This window comes from Filicampus tigris, chromosome 2 (genome assembly GCF_054856515.1).
Source record: "Filicampus tigris isolate MCC_2025a chromosome 2, RoL_Ftig_1.0, whole genome shotgun sequence".
Classification (NCBI taxonomy): domain Eukaryota; kingdom Metazoa; phylum Chordata; class Actinopteri; order Syngnathiformes; family Syngnathidae; genus Filicampus; species Filicampus tigris.
Genome location: NC_141218.1, coordinates 36,118,752 through 36,135,513, shown reverse-complemented (window position 1 = coordinate 36,135,513; position 16,762 = coordinate 36,118,752). Strand labels below are relative to the sequence as shown.

Here is a 16,762-nt window from a genome sequence, read left to right as displayed (position 1 = left end):
GTAAAGATGAAAAAAATCAAATGCAGCCTGGTGGGGTGAGAAGAGACGTTTGCAACAGCTTGGCGATATTGATATTGTGAGCAGGTGTGTTGTCAGGTTGAAGCAGCCGCAGCTCTCACCTCTTCTCAAGCAAATGCAGCAAAAAGGTCTACAAAGAGGTCCTCATCGACAGAACGGCTGATTGTGTATCTCTGTGGCAAGAGTTCGCAGTAAACAATGCCCTCCCATTGCAATATACGATCAACATAAATTTCACTTGGCACTCATTACTCTTCCACTGAAGGCTTTGGTATTTGGTCTTTGAGTCATACTCAAAGATCCTTAACCCGTCACCAGTGATGATTCTCCAATGCAAATCTGGTCTCATCATCACTCACTCTGCACATTGCATGTATATAAAAGCAGAGCTGGGCATTTTACTAAAAATACGCAGTCCATTTATCGGCTTCCGCCTACAGCCGAAGTATCCTTTCCGCCGTCTGTTTATCTGCCGAAAAAATAGTACTCGCTTATGGGCCGGTTCACCTATGATTTTAAATGGGCTTCCGTTAGCGTTTCCGACGACAAACTGCGACCAACTATCACTAAATTTTGATACGTCTAATCCCAGCAGCCTAGAGTGACCAGGTCCAAACTCATCAGATGTGGGACAGGGAATATGCTTGTGGAGGGCAATGTGGGACGCAGCTGACGCTCGCGACGGAAACAGTTTATCAACTGTTCAGTAACATATAATATAATAAACTGTAACAAAATAACAATTATAGATCTACAGATAAAACACACAGAACACAGAATTGCAGTTGAAATTATCTGCAGTTACAAAAATACAACACAAAGGTACAAAGTAAAAAGGTAAATCTCTGAGAAATTAATATCAATAGGACAGGGGCGGAGCGAGAACGTGGCTAATGGGTGGGCCTGGAAAAATCAGGGTGGGCCTGAATATTTCTCCAACTGAGCACAATCCTCCTATCCTGACACATCTTATATTCAAATAAAATGACAAACTGAATATGAAGTTCAGACCCTCATTAGACAACCACAATTATGCCATTCTTAATATTCAATACAATAAAAAACACAATGAAACACAAATTCAAAAATAATTTCATAATTTACAAAACATCTCACTGGGTGGGCAGTCTGTCAATCTGGGTGGCCCTGTGCACACCCAGGCCCACCCATAGGTCTGCCCTGGCAATAGGAGCTCACAATAAAGGCTGAAATTAGTCAGTCTCATCATATCTTGAGGTAGATGCACTTTAATAATAGTCACACTCACACAAAAGAACCTTGTCAAATTTCAAGTCAACATGTAGAGCATTAAGTGCAGTAAAAATTTACTACAGTAACAAAGACAATCCAAACAAAGACAGGCTACTACAACTACTGCAATTCAAATTAAACAGCCACAGCATAAAACGAAAATAAAACAAGAAGTATATCAAAAATAGTCAGGAGATAACAATAACTACAATAAATTCAGTTGTCAATCAATCAAATTTTATTTATATATATATAGCATTTTTCACACATAGGATGCAACTCAAAGTGCTGTACATTAAAAACGTCAAAATACAACATAAAAAGAGAACCCGCTCCCACCTTCCAGCCCTTCCTCGCAATATACGCAATGACAGACATCCACAAGTACACCTGCACTCACACACACACACGCACCCCCCCCCCCCACCTCCCCACAAGCACACACACACCCACACCCACACACACATAACCTTACAAAGCGACATGGCAAGGTACAGAGAAACCATATGAGGAATCAGTACCCAAGGGGAGCTCGTCCGAGAGGAATGATAGCCCATGGCCACGGGTAGCACCACTACCAAAGAGACCCCCAGGGCAGACCCTAAACATAGAGCATGGAGGCCAGCCATAACGCGGTGTCCCGGTACACCAGTGGCCAACATCACCGACATCCCTCGGCCTCGGCGGAGCCATCCTGGACAGCGGGGTCGTGAATCTCCCGCCGGCAGTGAGTCCCTTGGCGTTCCCTCCTCACGTCACCCACCAACCACCGTTATAATTGGCGACAGCACCATTAGACATAGTCACTATCCCGGCACCGTCACCCGTTGTTTTCCCGGAGCAAAGGTCATGGACATAGTTAACATCCTGCCGGGTGTTCTTGACTCTCTGCCATCATCCATAACCCGGCTCATCATTCACGTGGGGACGAACGAGACAATACGCCGACATTCTGAGCAGACGAAGAGAGACTTTCACGCCCTCTTTGCCTTGCTAAGAACCTGCGGTCTGTCGGTCTGGGTGAGTGGCATTTTGCCAGCATTGTCTCGCGGAGTCGACGCTTCAGCCGCCTTTTAAGCTTGAATACGTGGCTCTTACGCACTTGTGGCCACCTAGACATTGCTTTTATTGACAATTTTAACCTATTTTGGAATCGCCCGTCTTTTTACCAGCCGCATGGTGTTCATCCAAACTCTCTTGGTAGCAAGATTTTAGCCGCTAACATCCACCATGTCGTTACCAATTCCAATCCCAGCTGACTCTTGTTTACCAATCACATTTCTTCTTCTATTCATAAACAGTGCAATGACAATGCCACTACAATCACCTACAGGCCAATACCAGCTGCTCACAGTACCACCACCCTCACTAGCTCCCACTGCAGGCCCCCATTATCATTACCACTATCGGACAGCTTTCCCATTGAAGCCATCACCGGCAGACGATTCCCTCGCACACACAAACAACGTGGTTTTAACAGTGGTAATCTGGTATATGTTAATACTGCTCATTCATACCACCATGAGCGCACGTCCAGCACAATAATTAATCTGGCCGTGCTGAACGTGCGCTCCCTTTTAAACAAAACTTTTATCATAAACGACCTGATTTTAGACAATAATTTACATGGTATTCTTTTATCTGAGACATGGCTTGGTACAGATGCTCCTGTTGCTCTCACCGAGGCTTGCCCACCAAATTTTAACTTTTTATTTTCTACAAGGGATGGGAAAAGAGGAGACGGGACTGCATAAATTTTTATTAATACTCTTTTATCAAAGGAGATCATTTTTAGCAGCTATTTATCATTTGAACATCATGCCTTTGTTTTTAGCAGTCCCCCTATTCTCTGCATTACCGTTTGTAGACCTCCCCATCATTCCACTTCTTTTATTACAGAATTTTCAGAATTCTATATTCTCCGAGAATTCCATTTTATATTCCAGTTATAACAGGATTTTAATAACTGGCGATTTTAATATGCACGTGGACAACATCTCGGACCCACTATCCAGAGAATTTCTAAAACCTTTTAAACTGCTTGGATTTTAAATGGCACGTCTTGCAGCCAACTCACAACAGAGGACACACCCTGGATTTGGTCATAACCTATGGCTTGTCTGCTGGTGTGTCCTCTGTTGTTGACTTGGCATTGTCAGACCACTACTGTGTCTATTTTAACATCGCTTTAACCATCTAGTAGTCCCGGTGAGAACAGTGAAGAAACGTTACCTATCCTCTGAGGTGGCTGCAAATTTTATCGAGATCTTAAAAAGTACTCCTGCTGACATTTTACCTGCACCCTGTGATCTTATTGTTGACCATTTTAACCTGAATCTTAAATCATCATTAGATTCAGTAGCTCCACTTTTAATTAAAGCAACAAAAACAAAGACTGTACCCCCGTGGAGAAACAATACAATCAAAACATCCATCCATCCATCCATTATCTATACCGCTTCTCCTCACAAGGGTCGCGGGGCGTGTTGGAGCCTATCCCAGCTGTCTTCGGGCAGTAGGCGGGGGACACCCTGAATTGGTTACCAGCCAATCGCAGGGCACACAAAGACAAACATCCGCTCTCACAATCACACCTAGGGGCAATTTAGAGAGTCCAATCAACTTACCATGCATGTTTTTGGAATGTGGGAGGAAACCGGAGCACCCGGAGAAAACCCACGCAGGCACGGGGAGAACATGCAAACTCCACACAGGGAGGCAGGAGCCGGGATCGAACCAACGACCTCTGAACTGTGAGGCGGACGTGCTAACCACCGTGCCGCCCGCAATCAAAACATCAAAGAGAAAATGCAGGAGTGCAGAGGAGGTGGAGAAAAGTAAACTTACAGTACACTATGAAATATTAAGCGAACAACTGAAATCCAACAATAAAACAGTCAAACTGGCAAGATCTTCCTAGTTCTCAAACCTCATTACAGTCAATAAAAACAACCCCAGAGTTCTCTTCTCCATCTTTGAACTTTTAACTAGTTCTGATTTTAATAAGTCCCCACAGAGACCAACAGTCGCTCTCTGTGAGGACTTTGCAGACCACTTCAGAAGTAAAATCGATGACATAAGATCCAGTCTGCTCAACACCACTGCACGGTGCCACCTGCACTATGAAATATTACGTGAACTCAAATCATACAGTAAAATAGTCAAACAGGCAAGAACTTCTTATTTCTCAAACGTCATCACAGTTAATAAAAGCAACCCCAGATTGCTCTTCTCCACCTTCGATCTCTTAACCAACTCCAATTTTAATAAGTCTCCACAGAGACCAACAGATAGTCTCTGTGAGGACTTTGCAGACCACTTCAGAAGTAAAATTGATGACATCAGGTCCAGTCTTTTAGCCCGTCAAAACATAAATTTTAGTACACCTGGACAGTCATTTTTACCGGAGAAAACACTGGAAAGTTTTGCCCTGGTTGATGCAAGGACACTTGGTAGAGTTTTCTCCCAGGTAAACCCAACAACCTGCCTTTTGGATCCAATTCCCACATTTCTTTTTAAGACATTTTATGGATTTTTTGAGGAACAAATTTTAAATATAGTCAATTGCTCTCTTCAGACGGGCGTCTTCCCTGCTGCCTTTAAAACGGCGGTGGTGAAGCCCCTTCTGAAGAAGAGCAATTCTGACCTGAGCGTTTTTAATAATTACAGACCTGTATCCAACTTACCGTTTTTAAGTAAGAATTTAGAAAAAAATGGTTTTCATCCAGTTGAATCATTTTTTAAATACAAATAATATTTGGAGAATTATAAATCTGGTTTTAGGATGAACCACAGTATGGAGACTGCTCTTTTAAGGATTTTAAATGATATTAGGTGCACTGCAGACGTGAGAAAACTCACAGTCTTGGTGCTACTGGATCTAAGCGCTGCTTTTGATACAGTAGATCACCAAATTTTATTAAATAGACTTAAAAATCTAGTGGGCATCTCTGGTACTGTTTTTGACTGGTTTTATTCCTATCTCACAGACCGATATTTCTTTGTAAGTATGGATACTTGTTCCTCTAAAACTCATGAAATTAAATGTGGGGTTCCTCAAGGTTCGATTTTAGGCCCCTTACTTTTTAATCTTTATATGCTTCCCCTCGGGGATGTCATCAGGGGACACGGCATCAGCTTTCACAGCTATGCTGATGACACGCAGCTGTATATTGCCGTGTCTCCTGATGACACAGGACCCATTGATACCCTTTTAAATTGCATTTTAGATATCAAGTCATGGATGGCAGATAATTTCCTACAGCTCAATCAGGACAAGACTGAGGTTTTAGTTATCGGTCCCGAAGGTCAGAGAGAGAAGCTTTTACCAAAACTACACATTTTTAATCCCTCACACTGTGTGAAGAACCTTGGCGTCATTTTTGACTCTGAGCTCAGTTTTATTCCTCATATTAAAAATGTAACCAAGATTGGTTTTTATCACCTTAAGAATATCGCCAGAGTCCGCCCGTTTCTCTCTCAGGCTAACACGGAAGTGCTGATGCATGCCTTTATTTCCTGTCGTTTAGATTACTGTAATGCCCTGCTCTCTGGCCTCCCGAAAAAGAGCATTTCACCACTGCAACTACTGCAGAATTCAGCCGCTCGGGTGCTGACGAGAACCAGAGGGCGGGAGCACATTACGCCAGTTTTGAAATTGCTGCATTGGCTCCCTGTGTGTTTCAGGATCGATTTTAAAGTACTTTTATTAGTTTATAAATGTGTTAATGGTCTTGGGCCATCTTATTTATCTGATTTGCTTTTATCATACCAGCCCTCGCGGATCCTGAGGTCCTCTGGCGCCGGCCTTTTATTTATTCCAAGGGTGAGGACCAAAATGCATGGCGAGGCTGCATTCAGCCATTTTGGTCCTCACCTTTGGAATAGCCTGCCAGAGGATGTCAGGTCTGCAGAGACTGTTGATATTTTTAAGAGGAAGCTCAAGACACACCTTTTTAGTTTGGCTTTCAACAACTTTTAAATAATTTATCTTTTCTTTTGATTGAAGATAATTCTATGTTTTGCTTTGAATGTTTTAAAGCACTTTGAGTTGCATTTTTATGTATGAAAAGTGCTATATAAATAAAATGTGATTGATTGATTGATTGAAGTATCCATGCTTACGAAGAAACCTCTGTCTGTGAGATAGGAATGAAAGCAGTTAAAAGCAGTACTGGAGATGCCCACCAGGTTTTTAAGTCTGTTTAATAAAATTTGGGGATCTACTGTATCAAAAGCGGAGCTTAGGTCCAGTAGCACCAAGACTGTGAGTTTTTTCATGTCTGCAGTATACCTGATATCATTTAAAATACTTAAAAGGGCTGTCTCTGTACTATGGTTCATCCTAAAACCAGATTGATATTTCTCTAAAATTTTGTTTGTATTTAAAAAATAATTGAACTGGAGAAAGACCAGTTTTTCTAAAATCTTTCTTAAAAATAGTAAGTTGGATACTGGTCTGTAGCTGTTAAAAACGCTGGGGTCCAAATTGCTCTTCTTCAGAAAGTTTTAAAGGCGGCGGGGAAGACACTCATCTGAAGAGAGCAATTGGCTATATTTAAAATCTGTTCCTCAAAAAATCCATAAAATGTATTTGATGAATTGATGTGGGAATTGGATCTAAAAGGCAGGTTGGTGGATTTACCTGGGAGAAAACTCGACCAAGTGTCCAACCAGGGCAAAACTTTCCAGTGTTTTCTCCGGTAAAAATGACTGTCCAGGTGTACTAAAATTTATGCTTTGACCGGCTAAAAGACTGGACCTGATGTCATCAATTTTACTTCTGAAGTGGTCTGCAAAGTCCTCACAGAGAGCATCTGTTGGTCTCTGTGAGGACTTATTAAAATTGGAGTTGGTTAAGAGATCGAAGGTGGAGAAGAGCAATCTGGGGTTGCTTTTATTAACTGTGATGACGTTTGAGAAATAAGAAGTTCTTGCCTGTTTGACTATTTTACTGTACGATTTGAGTTCATGTAATATTTCATAGTGCAGGTGGCACCGTGCAGTGGTGTTGAGCAGGATGGCCCCGGGCAGGCAGCTGGATCCCAACTCACTGTGTCAATCAGGGTCGTTGCCGTCGCCGTTGCTTTCAGGGCCCTGCTAGAGATAACGCTGTTCATGACGACGGCAGAGAGTTTGGGGAAGCAGGTCGTGAACGAAGAGACGATTGACTCTCTTCTCCGGAGTTCTTCTGACAGGCGGCGAGCATCCTCTCTTAGGTCAGCAATTGTTTTGTTTGCCTTTTCCAGCAAGCTGTCAGAGTTGTCGCTGTGATGGGGAGGCTTGCCCCAGGGTAGGCTATTGCTGATGTACGTATGCTAGTGGTATGCTAGCTGTTCGGCACAAGGGTAGGAGCAAGTCCGTAGGTTGACATCCAAAAATTGTAAAGATAGAATAGTAAAAACGGAGTAGAAATAAAAACGTGAGGTGACCTAAAAAAAATAGGAAGGTAAAAATTAAAGTACAGTCGTTCCTCAGGTGAGTCTGTGAACCGGAACCGAATGTGGCCGCCAGGGGGCGGTGCTTAAAGCACTGAATATTCCCTTCGCGCATGGGCAGTTCGAGTATGCATATCAAATTAGTCACTTGTGACACCTGGATGACACTGGGCGTGTATTAGTTGCGGTGTCACCAGAGGTTCGTTTCCCTTTTTTTTTCTTGCGTGGCAGTTTGCATACCGCTGCGTTTTTTCTCTCTGAGGAAGCAAGGACTCGTCTCTCGACGTCTTCGTCCCGTCGCTGGTAGCCTTGTGACCGTGTCGGTCGGAGCTGCATGGATCGCCCTCCTGAGGCTGCGACGGTGTTTGTGTTTGTTTGTTTAACGACGCTGTAGCATCATTCTTTGTTTGTGACCCAGAGTGGTCGTGAGCGCTAACCTCCACCGTAAGGTAAGGTTATTGACTCCCTTATTTGTCCCTTTCGACATATTAGTTGCCGCGTGTGTCCCGGTTTAACTATTCTTTTTTCGTCGGGTTAGCCTCGCGTTAGCGCCCAGGCCACGCGGCTTGTGGTGTATTGTCTCGCCCTGCCGACCTTGGCGACGTTAGCGTCCCCTCTCGGTGGCGTGTCCTGTTGCCTGCTACGGCTACGAATTGTGCTTTCGCAGGTGACGGCGCGTTCACGTCCCCTCTCCCGACTTGGTGGCGCGTGCTTCTGCCCGCTACGGTTACCCTTGCCGGTGACGGCATCTTCGCGTCCCCTCTCCCGGCTTGTTGGCGCGTGCTTCTGCCCGCTACGGCTTAGCTTTTTCCTTTGCCAGTGGTCTTTGCGTGCCCTCTCCCGGGTTGTTGGCGCGTGCTTCTGCCCGCTACGGCTTAGCTTTTGCCTTTGCCGGTGACGGCGTCTTCGCGTCCCCTCTCCCGGCTTGTTGGCGCGTGCTTCTGCCCGCTACAGTTACCCTTGCCGGTGACGGCGTCTTCGCGTCCCCTCTCCCGGCTTGTTGCCGCGTGCTTCTGCCCGCTACGATCTAGCTTTTGCCTTTGCCGGTGACAGCGTCTTCGCGTCCCCACTGCCGGTTTACGGCGATTTACGACCTCTCGCACGGTCCGCCGTGGTCTGCCTGGCTTCACTGTGGCCCTGCGGCCTGTGTGTGCCGCTGGTGTTTGCGACTGCGTCTGCTTGTAAGACTGCGTTCATTCCCGCTATTGCCTCCGCGAAGTGCGTTGGTGAGTTGCATGCACTGTCAGTCAGCCCTGCATGCCTGCGGTGGCACCCGGATGGTGCCGGTGTCACCCAGTGGCCGAATGCCGCCTTTATTCCCAAGGTGTTGACTGGTTGCCGTTTCGACCACCCTTTGCGGCTCGCACGATACGCACTTCCATTGGGGGATGGTGGGGTCATGCCGGAGCTCTTGTGCCCTGTGAGGGCTTTGCGATTTTACGTTGATGCTACTGCAGGCATTCAAACTTCTGCTCAGCTTTTTGTTTGCTATGGGGGCCCTAACAAGGGCTCTGTTCTTTCCAAGCATATGCGCTGGCATATCGTGCAGGAGCCGTAAATAGTCCAAATAATGGAGCCGTAGCTCCCATCGACTGGAAGACCGAGCCCGAGTTTTACTTTACTACTACTTTACTGACATTTTAATATAATTTTAAAATTAAAAATGGACAAAACAACAACCCGTGCCGCCATGCACGGTGATGCAGGGGCAAAAGTCATCACACGCAGTGTCCCAATTCCTGCAATTTTTGTACACTTGTAATCTGCACCCTCGGACCCTTCATGCACTTCGACTATGTGTGCACTTTAGTTAAGACCGTAAGGTGCAAGTGTGGGTATTGGGATTGGGCCTAAATTGTGACCCGCTTGTTGTGACATCACGCTATTAGGACCCACTATCTGACCAAAAACATGTCTGAATCAAGCAGCAAACCTACCTGCATCGAATGAAACAATAATTATCAATGTCAGGTTGTAGACGATTACACAGACGAGCGAAAATCCACATCCATTCATGCTTAATCCAACTTTTTTATTTTTTATTTCCCGTTTATTGCCGGCAAAATGGACATCCCTCATAGATGGATAGATGGACTGGTCCAATGGCTAGGTGGAATGCCCAGCCCTGTATAAAAACATTATATTATGAGGACACCTACTATATTGGGACATTCAAATTGAGTCAGACTAAATAAATGGGCATGCTACTAGGGGCAGCTGGTTCCCACTCAAGTGAAACTATTCAGGCAGCATATCAGTGGTGGCTGGTTCCCATTAAAATGAATGGGTAGGGTACCAGGGGTCGCTAGTTCCCATTCTATTCAGTGGGAAGGATATCAGGGGCAGCTAGTGGGCATACTACAAGGAGCAGCTGGTTCTTATTAAATCACAAAACACAGACAAAAATTAAATCAGAATGTGACCTCACGTTTTTAAGTAGGAGTTACGGCTTTCTAGTAGGGTTTCAAAGTAAGGTTGGGGTATCGATGTCGGTGTCCTCATAATGCAATTTGGGTGTCGCGTTGCACTCAAAATTCAATAAGCGCTCGATGAAATGACTGTGGAGACGGAAGTCTGGGCTTCCTTGCAAAAGCTGCAGCCCCTGCGACCCAGAATAAGTGGATAGATGAATAGATAAAGGATGGATACTACTTTCGTTCTAAAATCAAACTGTTAGCATACAATCCAGTAAATGTTTGTCAGCATTTTTATCAAAAAGCGTCCCAAAAAATATGCTGTCAATAAATTGATAGGGACACATGAAAAATGTGTTACAATTGAATTTGAAATTGTGAATTCGGAAGAATACAAGACACCATTAAGTATAGTCCAATAAAGTGAGGGAAATATGTAATTTGTGTCTTAATTACAAATAACATCTGCACACAGTAATGTGCTGTGTAATACATTGTTGAGCTACGTTCTGTCTGCTATTAACATAGCTGCTATTGTCTCCTCACTGACATACAAACAGAATTGTTGAGTATATTTGTTAATATTACTTGCAAAGCCATGTTAAATATCATTTACATTTGGCAATAGGCGGACGTGCATGCCTGCGTGCGCGAGAATGTTGTTCTGAGCATGTGCAAAATAAAGCAGAGTTGTGAGCTCACAGACCAAAAGAAGGTGGATGTCTTACTTTTCTCCCAGGAATAATAGCAACTAAGAGATTTTGGCTGGCCACTTTTGCGACTGTGACATCGAGAGACTGCTGCAGAAATGTCTAGTGCTACAATAATCAAAGTTTAGCAATTCTCGTTCTACCACAGTGAAGTGAACAAAAACCATGGAAACACGACAACATATTTTAACTTTCAGAAAACACTTTGACATTGATCCTCAATATTCTAAACAAATTTCAAAATTGTTCAACTGTACATATACTGTAAGTGGAGACTACGGTTACAGTATGCCTTCCCTTTCTGGTTGTGGTTATCCTTCATGCACACCTCTGCCATCTTTCCATTGGTAATCCATGTGTTAATACGTATGCAAGTGCGTTTCTGGGGTATGTGCGTAGCATGGAGTAAAAATAAATAAATAAATACCTCTCTCAGGGACCAATGAAGGGATTTTTTTTTCTTTTTAATCAAGCTGACTAGATGATCTACTGCTCATCAAGCCCAGGTCTAACCAGCACATACATGTACCACATCTGTTGTTTTGTTCAAATATAATAAAAAGAAGGTGGGGGATAAATTGTGGATCGGTCCATTTTTGACCCAAACGGTTTTTAGAGTGTGGAGTTAAACAATGTCTATTTTATTCACATACTTATTTTATTCATCTGTCTCTGAAAAGGTGAACGTCCAGAGGTGGGTGAATCTACAAGTCACCTCTCCCCGAGCGCATTCCTGCAGTGGATTACAGGATAGGGACACATTCCTCTTCAACCTGAAGAGAAGAGGAACTTCAAAATATCTGAAGAACTCCTGCACACGTATGATTTACAGTTTGGGCAGTAACTGTAATCCTCGTGTTAGCACGTGTACCAACACAATTCGGCTTCCTGTCAAACATATGCAGTCATATCCTAATCCCGACACAGAGCTCTACCAGTCAATATCCTCAATTAGGATTCCCCCAAATGAAAGGAAAACAGTTTTATCAATATGTAAATGGAAAAAAAATCATTTTGAGAGGCAGGACATTATTACTCAAGTGCAACATTTTCCTCAGATATCTCTGGCTCTCTAATGGGGTGCTGCAGGATCCCAAGCTCGCACAGCTGGTTTGGGGAAAGGTAGCCCTCTGTCCTCAAAGGATGATCATTCCAGCTAGCAGAAAACTTGGCTGAAAAATCAGCTTTGAGTCTGGGAAGAAAGGTGTACTGAGCGCAGAAGAGGTGAAGATTACCAGAGATGTCCAGGGATCCATCTTCCTCCAGGCTGTGTAAAACGTCATAATAAATGTTTGTGACTCCTGCCCAAACATCCCTCCACAGACGTTCAATTCTACAATTCATACAAAGAACAAATCCCCATGAGTCAATCAAACGATGCAAAGGGATATCCAAACAACAGTTTTTTATTTATTTATTCACCTCTGGTTGTGCACACTTTTTCCATTTATGATTTTGATTATGATTTCACGTCCTATGCCGCTTTCATAGCCTGGGCAATGCTAACATTTTCAACACCCTGGTCACTTCTTAACCCTGTAACACATCAAATATCAAAATTACAATTCATACAAATGAATCCATAGAAAAGCCTTTACTGAAATACTGGATTCATTTACTCACGCAGGGTCATGAAAACTAAATGCACCACTGGATTAATCGAGCTGATTTCAAGTTGAATTAAAAGATGACAATTTGTCATGCTTAAACCCTTCTGCCTCAGTTTTTTTTTTTTTTACCCCTCTCGCGGTATTGTGACAACTAAGTAATTTCTGAGTATTTTTTCACTTTCAACCACTCAAAATGCTCAGTGGCACCAGACCTATCTATACATATATAGTTTTTATTTATTTATTAATGGCCTCTATGGACACTAACAGCAGTGCCATGTTGTGAGAACCAAGTAATTTATGAATATTTTTAATTAATTTTTTAAATCTATAGTTTAAAATTTAAGTGGAAATGTTTATAAGGTAATTGAACCATGAAATGATAAAAAAAACAACACAACTATGAAGAATTTAGAAAAGAATTTATATAAATCAAATGAACACGAACAACAACTGAACTAAGAACTAACAATAACAATCACTGAACATCCATCCATCCATTAGCGATACCGCTTATCCTCACAAGGGTCGCGGGGCGTGCTGGAGCCTATCCCAGCTGTCTTCGGGCAGGAGGCCGGGGACACCCTGAATTGGTTGCCAGCCAATCGCAGGGCACACAGAGACAAACAAACAACCGCACTAACAATCACACCTAGGAACAATTTAGAGTGTCCAATCAACTTACCATGCATGTTTTTGGGATGTGGGAGGAAACCGGAATACCCGGAGGAAACCCACGCAGGCACGGGGAGAACATGCAAACTCCACACGGCGAGGCCGGAGCCGGGATCAAACCCACGACTTCTGAACTGTGAGGCAGATGTGCTAACCAGTCGACCACCGTGCCGCCCAATCACTGAACAATTAGAATAATTTTTTTTAGTTGGAACTATTTTTTTTTCAACAATTCGAACACATTTTTTAAACAATTCAACCGCTTTTTATTTAAACAATTAAAACACATTGTTTTGGTGTGCTTAGTGCAAATAGGTATGCCACATTTTGCGCACACATTTGACGCCTTGAGTGGGGTACTGTAAAGGCCACATTGTTTCCTTTTGCCATGTTTTTCTGTGGCCGGCTGTGGGCCCTGTGCAGCTGGCTGTGAAGCCGCCGGGTAAATGAGCGCTATACCCACTTCCTCTAGGAAGACCCGCCTCCTGTATAGCTTCTTCTTGTTCCACATGTGTGAAGAACACGAAAGCATAGAAACAAGAAATGTCAATCATGTGCTGGAAAAGGCACATGGGCCACCTTGTTACCCGCCGGCGGCAGGAGTAAGTGCTGCATGCCTGCAATAGCACACACACACAAAAAAACATCAGATGACAAGACAGCTTTGATAGAAAGTTTTGACAATGACAAATGTGTGCTTACCTGGTCCAGGATGTCAACAGCCCCTTTGCAGTGGTTGTAATCCAGGGTCATCCTTGGCTTTTGTTTTGGGCTCTCGAACAACACCTCCGGGTCATGGTGTTTCGTGCTCAAAAGTAGGACGTTCTTCCTTCTTTTGGGGACATATGACAACAGAGTTGTGTGGGGCGAAAAGGCAAAAAGGCTGGAAAGTGGCGCTCTGTGGGAAATGTTCAGGAGCTGTGGAGGAAGTTCTGCTTTATTTTTTCGGACAGTTCCCACCAGAGTCCTTTTTTTTTTTTTTTTTTTTCAACTCCATGGCCTGGGGATAGGAGGTAAAAAAAAATATCAGTCGTGACCGTGTGGCCCTCCATTTGGTCACAGAGCCCCAAAACGACTCTCATCCATTGATTCTTTTCTCTTTGTTTTCCAGCAGGCTTGCCGATGTAAATTTCCATATTCCACACATAGGAAGTGTCCATATTTTAATTCCATATTTTGCTGGTTTGGATGGAATGTATTGTTTGAACGAGCAGCGGCCCCAGAAGGATACCAGCTGTTCATTTACACATACATCAGCAGATGAATATTATAGAACTAAGATAGCTCTGAGTGCTGGTGAGTGGTCCAAGTTAAACATTTTGCAATGCAGGCTGTTCCACATAAACCATAGGTCATTTATGGGGGGCAGCTTGTAGTGGTGGCGCTGTGGCCTGCACAGTTTATCATCAAACCGTAATGCGCGGTTGATGTGTCTGAACCTCCCATGGGACATTGCCTCCCAAAAGATGGACCGTCCTCTTTTTTTATCCCACAAGCTCATGGTATAGATTCATGCTTGGCTTTGAACATCCCTGCCAGGATCAGCAGCCCGAGGTAAGTTCGAAGCTCGCCCGCTGCAAGCTCTCTCCAGCCTTTGATGGTTCTGTATCCCTGAAGAATCATTCATTTGTCAACTTCTCAACTTGTAATTTTCACGACAAGTTGAATGATGTCTTCAGGGAAAAACAGGTTGAATGCAGTCTCTGGGCTGCTGATCCTGGCAATAGCATATCTCGTTGGGCCGGGAGGAGGTATAGGAGGTGGCACAAAGAGTCTGGCCACCTCGTGGGTAGGTGACCACACGAGTTTGCCATTTTTTGACCTCCATTTTCTGGCCTCGTCGTTTTCCTCCTCCTCCTCCTCCTCCTTTTGTCCTTCATCTGATTCATAGTCCTCCTCCTCAACTTCATCAGGCAAGTAGTCCATGTCCTCATCATCATCATCCTCCTCCTCCTCCTCCTACTCCTCAACTTCATTGTGCAAGTAGTCCATGTCCTCCTCCTCCATCTCCTCTTCTCTTTCATGGCACTCGTCCGAATCCTCCTCTGATGTGGAATTGTACACAAACTCTTCCTCATCAGAAACATCCTCCTGTTCTGTGGAAGGATCAGTGAGGTAGTCCTCCAAAATAGCTGTTGTTGCTTCCTCTACTGATAGTTTTCTGGGCATCTCTAATGCTGAGTGCTGGTGAGTGGTGAGTAAAATGTGCAAACTGCGCGGGCGGAACCTTATAAACAACAATTGAAAATTCCCTGAACCAATAGGAGCGGCGGAAATTCAAACAGCCGACCAATAGGAGTTGAGATTCAGTCAACAAGCCATGTCGTTAACTTTCTCTCGCTGCAGAGCGCAGAGCTTTTTGATCTAAGCGCGCTCGCACACGTACACACAGACACGCACACGCAGGCACGCGCACACAATTGAAAGTATTGCGTGCGCGTGCACGTGCACCCTCGTTTCAATTATACAGCATCGCTGTCAGCTATTTTATGCAGGAAATGCACTCCGACAGCGCAGACATTGGCCAGGTAATGCGAGCACATTTGCAAACATTTTGTGCTACATATCCACTTGCACACACGCGTACGGTTGACGCGCGTGTACGTGAGTGTAGATTCCTGTATGTGCACGCACACAACTGTCTTTTCTCAAATAGAGGTGACACGAAAGAAATCGGCTCATGCAATCTCATGCCAGGATCACATACGTCATCTCAAAGCAAAATCATTAGTTGTCCTTTAGCGCCACCTAGTGGATTAAGGCTATTAACGCTTTAAACACCAATTTGAGATTTTCACGGATTAGTATACCTGTCACACAATGTTTTCATCGGGTAATCATTGAAAATGCACGAAACACATCAGGTTTACAGTGCGTCAAAAATCATGCTTTGTAATGGGAGTCAATGGGACCAAAAATGGCAAAATACGTACTGCGTAGGTAAAAAATTATGAAACCAGCTAACTCATGCAGGACTAATTTTAAAAATGACGGCATGGTGCCATTTTGAACTTCGGCATGTTCTGACCATCTGGGTGAAAGTTCAGCTCCCTAGTGTTATTTTTTTTTAATGCTTTGGCTTTGATGTAAAATTATTTGATCTGAAATGTCCAAGAAATGGTCAAATACCGCAGGAGGGTTAAAAAAAAAATACTTTGATAAATGTAATTCAAAATAAAATTTCTGCAACACTACTCACTTCCATGTCCATGTCTCTCCAGTCCATCTGTCATAACTGTATTTTGAGTTTGGTTTTTGACTTCAATTTCAGGTTTTTCCTTGTGTTCCTTTGTCTGTCTCTCGTTAAGTTATTGAGTCCACCCGTGCTTGTCATCGCGGTCCCTTGTGTTAGCCAACCAGCTCGCTCCTACCCTCTGTGTCTTGTCAGGTGTTCCTCGTTGCATCGTCAACTTGTCTGTCTGTAGTTCCCCGGTTTCTTTCAGTCCTTGTTGGTTCGTTGTGGTTTGTCATTCGTCCAGTCCAATCCAGTCCAGTCCTAGTCCTAGTGTTTGTTTAGTTTGTTTTGGTCCTTGTTGTTTTGGTATTATCCCAGCACTTAGTGATAGGTTGATGATACCTCATGGAGTGTATTGACACAGAGTACACAGACTGTGTTGACACTGTATTGATACTGTGTTGGTCAGTCA

The 16,762-nt window shown here is 43.8% G+C and overlaps 1 long non-coding RNA gene across 2 annotated transcripts in view; it reads right to left on the bottom strand.

Annotated features, from left to right (window-relative positions):
• Window positions 1–11,454: 11,454 nt before the first annotated feature.
• The window catches only part of LOC147152228 (uncharacterized), a 45,283-nt gene continuing 39,975 nt past the window's right edge, over window positions 11,455–16,762 (bottom strand). The window contains exons 2-4 of one of the 2 annotated variants that reach the window (XR_015085866.1): window positions 12,253–12,366; window positions 12,066–12,163; window positions 11,455–11,603 (exon numbers count right to left, since the gene is read on the bottom strand). This is a non-coding gene — a long non-coding RNA (uncharacterized LOC147152228). Of the gene's footprint in view, window positions 11,604–11,626; window positions 12,164–12,252; window positions 12,367–16,762 lie in introns of those variants that run through there. The other variant, XR_015085865.1, reaches the window with a different exon arrangement.